A 12,285-nucleotide genomic window follows, 5' to 3' on the forward strand; every position below is an offset into this window, starting at 1 on the left:
GTGAGCGTGTGTGTGTGTCCGCGTTAGTGTGTGTGTGTGTGTCTGTGCGAGTGAGTGTGAGTGAGTGAATGTGAATGTGTGTGAGTGTGTGAGTGTGAGTGTGAGTGTGAGTGTGTGAGTGAGTGAGTGTGTGTGTGTGTGTGTGTGTGTGTGTGTGTGTGTGTGTGTGTGTCCGCCCGCGCGAGTGAGTGTGTGTGTGTGTGTGAGTGTGTGAGTGAGTGTGTGAGTGTGTGAGTGTGTGAGTGTGTGAGTGTGTGAGTGTGTGAGTGTGTGAGTGTGTGAGTGTGTGTGAGTGTGTGTAAGTGTGTGTGAGTGTGTGTGTGAGTGTGTGTGAGTGTGTGTGAGTGTGTGAGTGTGTGTCTGTCTGTCTGCCTGCCTGCCTGCCTGCCTGCGCGAGCGAGCTTGTCTGTCTGTCTGTCTGTCTGTCTGTCTGTCTGCCTGCCTGCCTGCCTGCCTGCCTGCCTGCCTGCCCGCCCGCCTGCCCGCCCGAGCGAGTGAGTGTGTGTGTGTGTCCGCACGAGTGAGTCTAATAATAACATTTCACAATATTACTGTTTTATTGTATTTTTGATCAACTCTCACTCTTATTTGCCTCCTGTATTTGACAAGTGAGGCTTCATTCACGCTAATTTCCTTTTCACACATTAGTAGCATACGTTGGCCAAGTGACTTCATAATTGCCGCTGGTTCCCCTGATCCCTCCGCAGGGCACCGTATGTGCCTTATTGGGTTGCATGCGATGGCCTGGCCCACCTTTGCCTTCGGCATTAGCCTGACACACTCATGTAGATAAGGGGTGAAAAGGGACACACTAGGTACAAATTCCTTCTCACAAAAAGGAAACACATTACACACAAAAAAGGCCATGACTGGAGCTACAATTACTGAAATGTATATTGAAATGAAAGATATGTGATACTTTTTTGTTTGTTTGTTTTAAATTTACATGTACACTACTAGTATTCATATTTTGAGAAATGGTTAGAAAGGTATATAACATGCATAAATGGAAACGGGTCTAATTTAAAACAGCCATATCTCCAGGACTATATAGAAGTTTAGACGTCTTCTTCCACAGGCTGACCTGACTTCAATTTTAAAATCACCTGTGAAGTACACACAGTGTAAATGAGACATGTGTGCTCACACAATAAAAAGGTGCGATTTTGGTAAATAATGCACATACCTCTTTCAGCTGAGCAATTTCCTTGCTGTCTATGTTCCTTTGAGCATTGTTAGTGATGGCTTTCACTCGAGTTGCATAGCTGGAAGACAGAAACCAATTTTAAATTGTGCATTACTGTATATTCCTTGAATAACTTTATGCTGCTAAACTATATAAAATTGTATGATTAGCTTACTCAAGGTTTCAAGTTAAAGGGATAGTTCACCCAAAAATGAAAATTCATTCTAGGTGTATATGACATTCTTCTTTCAGACGAACACAATCAGAGTTATATTACAAAAGTCCAGGCTAATCCAAGCATTAGAATTGCAATAATAGTTGCTCTGTTTTTGAAGTCCATAAAAAAGGCACCTGTCCATCGAATAACGTGCTCCACGCGGCTCCGGGGTGTTAATAAAGGCCTTCTGAAGCGAATCAATGCGTTTGTGTGAGAAAAATATCCATATTTAAAACTTTATCAAGTAAAGTTCCAGCCGATCGCCTTTATAAAGCTTGGATTAGCCTGGACTTTTGTAATATAACTGATTTTATGATTTTATTCGTCTGAAAGAAGAATGTCATATAGGATGACTTGAGGGTGAGTAAATCACAGGCTAATTTTCATTTTTGGGTGAACTATCCCTTTAAGAACAGAAAACTTGCTAGTGTGGTACAAAATCTAGTTACAAACTTAATCTTCAAATGTATTAACATATGTAACTGATTACCTTTTTCTTTTCTTTTTCTTTTTTAGTTCTGCTAACTATTTAAGGTTTATAGTGATATGAAGTGAGGTCCAAAAATATTTTTTATTTAAACCTGAGGGTGAAAAAAACTTTTTGACAAGAATATTTGAAAGACTTTTGGACACAGAAGAACTCACTTCACATTAAGTCACATTTATTTATATAATGCTTTATAGAAAACATTGTTTCAAAGCAGCTCCACCTTAATAAACAGGATAATAATAGTGTTATTGATGTATAACTGAAAACAAATTTCATTTCAGCTGTAAAGCAGCTCCACAGAAGATAATAGTGTCATTTTTCAGGTCAATTTAGTTCGATGTTGTTTCAGTTCAGTTCATTTACATTATTGATGATGAAAAGTTTATTAATTATGAAATGAGCTATAAACGGCTCAGGCGACATTGTCATTATTTAGATCAAATCAGTTAAATTCTGTTTTGTAACTGTGTCAATGTTGCAAAGTTAATGTCATTGTCCAGCTCAATTCAGTTCAAATTTTGTTGTCATCTGATGCAGTTGATGAATCGGTAATTTGACTGAAAATGTATTTTCTTTTAAACCGAAATGAGCAAGCCAGTGGCAAGGATCAGCCTTGGGCTGCTATTAATTTAAGTGATTGAGCATGTGAGGTACATGCAAGGTATTTGCTTCTCACATGAGTGAGGTGAGAGTCTCGTCCAGGTTGCAGTCAGAGGGAGCGATGTTGAGGAACATGAGGGTCTTGGCATTGCCCCCCAGTGAGTCCTGCATGAGCTGGGTCAGTTTGTTGTTACGGTAGGGCACGTGAGGCTGCTCCATTGACAAAGCTGAAATTACATCTCCAAGAGCACTCAGAGATTTGTTAATAGCGTTTGCCTCCTGGGAAGAAACACACACAATGTGGGACAAATGTTGTCGTGAGAGGTATTATAAATAAAATGATGTAATATAAAATTTGGGGATGAATAGATTATAGACTACAAGTGGGGGAAAATATACTTTAATAAGTAACTATTTTGACATTTTAAGTCACACACTTAATAATATCTTGGTCGTACCAAAATATTCAACAAGTAGAATTTGTAAGAAAAACACAGTAAAAATTAAATAAAAATGAAAAGGATAAAACTACATATATATTGTTATAAAAAAAAAAGACATTGACACAAAAAAGACACAAGTATTTGGACACCATGGGGTTGTCAAACTTTGTGTTTTTTTCAAGTGATGCAAGTGCTTATTATTCACTTAATATAATATTATTGATTTGACTTCACTGACACTGTTGGATGAGAATAAAACTTGAACTGACTTGAGCCAGATGATGACACCACTGTTTTCAGGAGAGATGCTTTATAACTGATTTAACTTTGTTTCATAATGGACGAATTTTGGTACTGTTAATGAATTAAAATGTATTTAAGTGAAAGACTACACTATTGTTCTGTATTCTGTAGAGCTGCTTATAGATAAATTGAACTCATTTAATAATTGATTAACTGTTGATTCAGTTCATCAATTATGAAATGATTGGCCGACTGTTGATTCAGTTATTGAATCAAACTAAATCAACACTGAACTGACTTCATCTGAATAATGACACTATTGTCTATTTTAGAGCTGCTTTACAGCAGAATTGAATCATGTTTACATCATTGATTCTGTTATTTTCCTGTTTTTATCAATGCAAAGCTGCTTTGAAACAACTGTATTGTATAAAACGCTATATAAAAAGGTGACTTGACATGACATATTCAGTAGAACAGCAAAAAAAAAAAGAAAAAAAAGGGGGTTTTGCCCTCATGTATTTTTCATTTGTTTGGTTAAGCTATACTTCTGTATTTTGAAGTGCTGAGAAATTGTAATAATGACTATCCAACTGAGGTGCACATAGAGCCAACATGAAGTGTCCAAATACTTTAAATTAACCTTCAGCTGGTCATCTTTGGCTCCAGTTTTTGCTGCTCGTTCACTTCCTGCCAGGTCCACCAGACTGAGCTTCCCAAAACTTACACTTCCATTGGTGAGATTTCGGCTCTCAATCATGATGCCAATAATCAAGTGAGAGCGGGAACTCTCTACGTTCATCTCTACAAGATGGTATAATAAAAATGAAAAAAAAAAAATTCAAAATGAATTTGACAGCAAATTACTTGTGTAAACAGTAATGGATAGATAGATGGATGGATGAATGCATAGATGATGTAGTAGACTATTAAGACATTGTCTCTCTTATATAATGTTAATGCTCTTTATAACCCTAAATCACTCATTTAGGCCTGTTCTCAGACACATCACACAGTTAAATTCAAGGACCTCCTCCCTTGTTATGAAGTCTGACATCAGTGCCAGGTCATTATGTTCTTACCATGCATTCATACTGAGTGTAACTAAAGCAATTAATCCAAACCATTTAACCAGAGTCTTTTCAAGTTTCAGTAAGCACATACTTGTGGCCGCAATGTGGCGATTTGCACAGCCCTGCTCAAATAATGCAAAGAGTTCGCCAGCACTGGCTGCCTCCTTTGTTTCTGCTCCCTGGGCAAACACAAGCCCCTTTCTGTCCCTCTTAATTTCGATTCGCTTGCTGAAAGCTTCAGCGGGGCTCACAAAGAGATCCTGTAGGCGGTCATTGTACAGCTCCAGCATGTAGGCTGAAACCTGAGGACGGACAAAAGAAAGGAGTTCTTTTGGGACTGTATATCAATTCAGCTCAAGAAACACGTACTATACCTAAACGTATACCTTAAACTCAAATTTAGACTCATTATCCTGGATGATCTCAAAGATCCTGGTGAATGTTCTGGGAATGATTCCTGGGTTCCTCCGATCTCTGTCTCCAACCATTGTGAAGGTTTTCCCTGAACCCGTATGGCCATACGCAAAAATGCATACGTTAAATCCATCAATTGCACACTGGATTAGCCTAGGAAAAAAATTGCATCTTAGCATCTTCATCTTGAGACAAACTGCCCAAATGTCACATTTCTCATATCTTCAAGGACTATTTTACAAAAAAAATGCAATCATTTACTCACTCTCATGCCATTTCAAACCATATATATATACTTTTATAGTATAGATACTTTTATAAATTTTTGCAGCTTGACAGTCCTGATTAAATTTCATTATATTAAATATAGCACCCAGAATATTCCTCACAAATTCATATTTTGTGTTCCACAGAAGAAAGAAAGGTTACGAGCAAAGTGAGGTTGAGTAAATTAAGATAGGATTTTCATTTTTGGGTGAGCTATTCCTTTAATTGAATATATTTTTTCAGCAAAATGTATTAAAAGGATGTCTCGGTATAACATTTAGGAAAACAGAAAAAATGGCTGGCCGCACACTGATTCCAAAAAAGACTGAAGTCTAGGAAAATACAACATTTATTTTGTCAATTGCATGGTGCAATAAAGTGCTAAGTGCAAGTGAGTAACGTCTGCTCATGCTCCTCTGTTTTTAACTCACTTGCACTTTGCACTTTATTGCATCATGCAATTGACAAAATACATTTTATATTTTCCTAGACTTCAGTCTTTTTTGGATTCAGTGTGCGGCCAGCCATTTTTTCTGTTTTGCTCAAGTTGATCTCTTTTTGGTTCTACGCACATGAAGGAAAAGATAATTTTTCTAACTGAGAGCGCAACAACTTTTTTTGATTCGGTATAACATTTACCCACTGGACTCCATGAAGACCTCCTCTTGCGTACACTCTGTGTTGAAGATCTTGTCAAATTGAAACTCGCGAGGTCCTCGAGGGGTCTCCAGGATCACTGAGTAGTCATCAAGACAAGCAACAATGGCTTGACCTCTTCTTGCCTGCTCTGCAAGAGTCAGTGGCCTTATTCGACAGAATACTCTGATCTTACCTGTACAAGATAAGACATAAAGTCAGAGACAACCTTTTAAAGGTCAAAAATGTACTTATTCGATTAGTAGCAGTGCAGAAACTTTTATATATGATATATGTATTATTCATTTTACATCATGACTTTTCTATTAAATTTCCAGGTGTAGATTTTCAATGTAGGCTCAGACTGTTGCACCTCATTGTACTTTGTCTTTGAAAAGTTTGGGTTACTACATCTGTAATGCTTTTATTCAACAATGATGCATTAAATTGGTTAAAAAAGTGACAGTAAAGACATTATTTTACTTTAATTTTGCTAAAATAAATGCAGCCTTGGTTGAGCATGAGAACATCTAAAATATTCTGCATTTAAGCCTTGCAAATCATTAAAAGCCTTTCATGGGCAAAAATGTCTGTAGCTTCTGATTTTTTTCATCTGTAATACTATTGGATTTGAATACAACTGATTAAAATAGGAAACAAAAATGTCTGGGAAACCGGTCAAGGGTCTTGGAGATATTTGGCCCAAAGTCTCAGATAAAATTGAATACCCAAAAAAGGGCTATGCCAGTCCATGTTGGCAACAGTTCCTATATAAACTAACTTTGATAACTGTAAAACTGTGATATACTATGCCCTTCAGCATATCCTGATTTTGCAGAGTTAGACATGTTCCTGGTTCAACATATTTTGTTGATCCTGGAACAGCATTCCTGTCCGAAAATTTTATCCTAACATATCCCTACCCCTAAATCTAACCCTATCCATAAGTAATGATAGGTGAATAACACTGATGTAGAAGCACCTAAGCCTGGTTTTAAGCCTAAACTTGACATAAACGTTAAAATTGTCCCTCAAATCTGACTGGTTGATTGGAATGTTGCACTTGCTTGCCTTTCATGTCCTCCACCATGTTGTAGTACTTCTTCCTCAAGGTTCTTTCAGCTGAGTAGTTTTCAATAACCTTCTTGTTTTCATCTTTGATTTGCTTTAACTTGATAGACAGACAAGAAATATAAATGGCAAATGACCATAAATGGCAAAACAAAAAACTGACTCCATGCAATTCAGTCACAATGACGTTTTAGAGAGTCTAATATTAGTTTAGATTATACATTGAAATATATATTTTTCTTGGCTGTGGTCACCTCAGCTTGAAGTAATAACAACTGCTGCCCCACACTTTTAGCAGTTTCAGAGTTTAAGAATCCATTGTTTTGGAAATCCTCCTCAAATTTCTAAAATGAGAAGAAAAATGTCTGTATGAAGTGAGAATGCATATACAGAATAAATTGTGTGTGTGTGTGTGTGTGTGAGAGAGAGTTTGTGCCGTACTCTGACTCTTTCATCCAGCTCTTCCTCCCATGCCTCATTCATGTCAGTCTCTAGAATAGCACAGAATGAACTTATATAGACATCCATCCAAAAAGAGACATTAATAATTTAGACAGTTACCAATTTACCATATTTACCAATGACATTGGGTTTAGCCCCTGCTCTGATGCACTCCAAAGCCACCTGTATGACCTGACGATGGAGTAAACTGGCCTGTGATTCATCAGCCACCTGTGGCTCTGCCCTGAGTTAACATGTGTTATTCAGTTAGCCGATGCTTATGTTCTGAGTTTGATAGTTTTAGGCTATATTCTGACTCTTTATAAACCATGCCATGATCCTACATTTTCCGCTGTGCATCCTCTCGTTCCTCATGACTCTTCTGGCTGGACTCTTCCAGTGTTTGGGTAAGACTTTCTTTAATCTCGGCCAGAATTTTTTGGTTGTCTTCTGCCATTTGGTCAAACTGCTGTTTAGCCTCTGCCAGCTCAGCATAAACATGATGAGCCTGGAATACACAATGCAGGAAAGCTGTTTTGTTCAGTCATGGCATTTTGTTAGCAATTCATGTTCAGTTTTAGTATAAATACTATTTTTCATAGACCTTATTTTACTCATAAACTGAAAATTATATAATAATAAAATAAAATGACCTGTTGTATAACAGCACTGAGGAGGCGAGAATATTCCGACTGTTTAACAGGATCTGTCACATGCTCTTGTTCTTCAATGAGCATTGAGATCTCCCTCTCCCTCTTCAGCAGATTATCCTTCAAAATTTCCAGATGTGCTTGTGCTCCATCTAGTGGTGCATCTGAGTCCCTACTGTCCTGATGGCAAAGATGTGTATAGCACAGTTAAAGCAAGTTATCTCACATAAATCACACATGCCAAGTTACCTCACATCACCACATGAATGGTAAATACCACAACACGTCTTGCTTTCTAACACTTTGCAGAGAGTCTATTAGAATGAAGATGGTCTTAAGAGCTGGGAGAGACATTTTTATTGATTTTCTACCTTTTCTTCAGATGTGTTTTCTGGTTCTTTCTTCTCCTGAAAGTCCTCAAGCATCTCCTGGACCTTCCCCATCTCTACCCTGGCCAAATGCAGCTCCTGCAGTGCTGTTAAAGAGACTTAACATAGGCTATGTCTTTTTAACTTTGTTAACAGCATTCAATATTAACCTATAAAACTCTTACTTGATGCCTGGTGGCTGTGAAGGAGGTCCAGTCGGGAGGAGAACATTTCCATCATCTTGTTCTGTAAAAGTTTATTCTATTAAACAGCCAATCTCCAATAGTTTCTCATATGAGAGAGACTCATGTACTCATGACTCATGTTTAGAGACTAAATGTTATACCTTTTCTCTATCCCATGAAGCCAAATCTTTTTGGTTTCTCTCCTGAAGCAATTTGTGTTGTCCCTGAAGTCTTTCATTCAGATCCTCCAGAGTCTGATCCCAGGAAAAGGAAAATTACACAGTTAAAAATAGACAGATGACTTGACCTTTAAGATAATAAACATATAATACAAATCCTATATGCAGGTCACTAGGATTATACATGAATTACATTTGGGAAAATTGAGGAAGTAAAATACATTTTATGATGCTTGTGAGTGTGACTCACCCTGACCTTCTCTTCCCAGTATGTGTTTTTTCTGGCCACCTTTTCCTGGTAAATATCTAGGATTCTCTTCAGGGCGTTAAGCTTATTTTGGTAATACCTCTTTATTTTAAGAGCTGTTTTTTCCTATACACACACACATAAATATACTTAAGCATCCATAAAATCATCACATACTTGTTATTTGTCTGAATGAATGAATGACCAGTAAACAAGCTCATCACCTGATTCTCTCGTGATGCAACGAGAAAGTTCTCCTCCAGTTCTTGAATCATCTCCTGATGTCTGCTCTTCATTGCGATCATATCATCTGTTATCTGTTGGTATAGGTAACAGTCATTTACTATATTGGCGATAAAATAGATTCTACATTATCGTCCCCAGAACTGCTAAAACATAACTTTAAAATGGTTCACCATTAAAGCTCACTGTAAACCCTAACGCACAAAATAATTAATTGGTTTGAGTAGAGCCAACTCAAATTAAACAAATTAGTATCAAATTAACCTTTATGAGTATTTAGAACTTTCTTTTTCTTTTGAGTTTTATGAACTTGGACGGATTTCTGTTTAACAACATGCTTTACAATGACACTCAAAGAGAGGGCAAATGCTACATTTAAGTGTTATATAATGTTTTTTTTTTTTCAAGATTAATATTAAGTAGGAGATTTAGCAGTTTTTAATATTTTACTACCCAGATAGCAACAGTGTCAGCCCAGATCTGGCCCATATCTGGCACATGTGGAATGCTGATCAGGCCCACATGCTGCATGGAATGAAGGCCCTTGGGTGGCCCACTCCTGTTTGCCAGATCTGGGCCACAAGCAGGCCATAGCAATGCCACATGTCAACCAAGAGCAAAGAAATAATCCCCAGACGACCAGTACCAAAAGAAATAACCTGTGTCCTGTCTAAATGACTACCGTCCCATAGCACTGACTCCAAACATGAGGAAGTGCTTTGAGAGGTTAGTCATGCACCACATAAAAACCAGCCTCCCCAACACGATCCGCTCCAGATTGAATACCGTCCAAGCCGCTCTACAGACGATGCAATTTCTTACCCGCTTAGACAGGGTTTTTCCTGGGTCAAAAATGGTCTTCGGTGGTGGCTGACAGACATGGTCATCCACACATACACAGTAAAAAGTACCCTACCCACGTGATCTGAGATCGCAATACTGACAATAAATTTAAAATAAATTCAAAGAAACAGTTTGTAATTTTTGCTTATCTTATTTCGATACCTTGATTTTTGTTTCTTTTGTTCCTCATTTTTACACTATTTACAAATAATTGTTTTGGTATATAACCATATCAATATTAAAAAAATAGTATTAAAAAAATAACAAATAGCCTAATTTTCTGCCATATACAATTTCTTAAAATTATCAGCTAGCTAATAACTTTGTTCTGGTTTCACCTCACTCCAGTCTAAACTAAATGATTTTAGGCTATTTATTTACTACACATTGTCAACAGAAATAAGCTGAAAGACTGTGGATAATTCAAACTAATTCTTACTATCCACTCTTGCTAAATTGGGTGAGCACACTTGTGTTCTCATTTCAGATGTTCTGAGTAAATGATTAAACTGATTTGTGAGTTCAGTGTTGGACAGTTCAGTTGTTCTAACCAGTCATTAAAATGATTCGGTTCAAAGGAGTCATTAGGTCGCGAATCGGACACCAGCAGACGCTTTGTGTGTGAATCGCGTCTGTTAGAACATCGCGAAAGATTTGTCAACACACAGAAAACACTTCATAACTGGATAGGATTTGTTTCCCGTTTATTGAAAGTATGGTTTATGTCAGCTGGTCGGTGAAGAGTTAGCGTTTTTTGAGCGCAATTCACATCCAGCGGTAGTTCAAGGACAAAAATGTCCGAATCCACCACGTGCAACATGGATTCGGTCTTCCGAACTTTTGATTAACGTGATATGTGATATATTAGAATGCTAAAACGGTGCTTATTTTGAAGACCGAGAGCGTGCGCGCGGGGTAGGGCTCTCCGCTCGTTCTCTCTTCGTGCGCGCGGAGTAGGGCTCTCCGCTCGTTCTCTCTGTCATCAGTTAACATGCGCCGATCACAAGCGCAGTAGATCTACATCACTCATAAATCACAATAACTGATCAAATAAGGCTTTGGCGGGGCAAAAATTTGTTTTGGCGGCCGGCAAAAAAATTTCAATGTAGGAAAAACCCTGAAGGACACTCGTTTAAGAATGCTGTTCATCGACTTCAGCTCAGCATTCAACACAATAATCTCTCAACATCTTATTAATACATTAAAATTGCTGGGCTTCAACTCATCCTTCTGTAATTGGATACTGGACTTTCTTACTGGAAGACCTCAGTCAGTCTGTGTCGGCCACAACACCTCGAGCACTACCACACCGAGCACAGGTGCCCCACAAAGCTGTGTGCTCAGTCCGCTGCTCTTCACTCTGCTGACTCACGACTGCACTGCCAAGATCAGCTTCAACCACTTCATCAAGTTCGCTGATGACACATCTGTGGTAGGTCTCATCAGCCACAACGATGAAACACACTACAGAGAGGAAGTGGCACAGCTGGCGGTATGGTGTGGCATTAACAACCTGTCCCTCAATGTGGGAAAGACAAAAGAGGTTGTGATGGACTTCCGGAGAAACTCCGTTAATCACCCCCCACTGACCATCGACAGCTCGACTGTGAAGAGAGTTAGGAGCACTAAGTTCCTGGGGGTGCACATCACATAGGATCTCATCTGGACCAACATTACGTCACTCTCCAAGAAGGCACAATAGTGCCTACACTTTCTCCGCTGGCTGAAAAGAGCAAGTCTCCTTACACCCATCCTCTCCACATTCTTTAGGGGAACCATTGAGAGCCTGCTGACCTGCTGCATCGCTGTCTGGTGTGGGAACTGTAGCGCAGTAGACCCTCCAGTGAACAGTGAACACGGCTGCAAAGATCATCGGTGCCCCTCTCCCCTCTATCCTGGACATTTTTCACACACGATACTCCAGCAAAGCCACCATCATCGTGAAGGACCCCACCCATCCCTCCCACAGTCTCTTCAAGCTCCTGCCATTAGGAAGATGGTACTGGAGCATGAAAGCTCGCTCCGCCAGACTGCTTAACAACTTTGAGCCCTGAGCTCAAATTACCCCGCCCCCCTCTGAAAACACCATACAAAACCCTACCTCCTGAAACATGGACTGCATCACCTCCCCTCAAACACTCCCCAACCTTACCACATCACACGAAAAACAAAAACTGTCTGAAGATTTTTGTGCAAAATTGAGAGTGCTACACACAGGTGAGTGGGCCTGTACAGCCCACCTGTAGTAACACACTCTCTTTCTGTGCACTTGACATCTTTTACACACACTGTTGTGTACATAATTGTACAAAAGACATTTGTTTACATGCTGATGCACTAAATATCCTCTTGCACTGTTCCCCAGCCAGCTGCTTGCCTTACAATGTTTCTCTTTGCACATGTACAGTGTTTATGTGAAAGCATTTATATATTTTTATAGGCAAACATTTATATAAAGTATATTTATAGTCGGACTCTCTCAGTAGGTT

Source organism: Gobio gobio (genome assembly GCF_949357685.1).
Source record: "Gobio gobio genome assembly, chromosome: 4".
Classification (NCBI taxonomy): Eukaryota; Metazoa; Chordata; class Actinopteri; order Cypriniformes; family Gobionidae; genus Gobio; species Gobio gobio.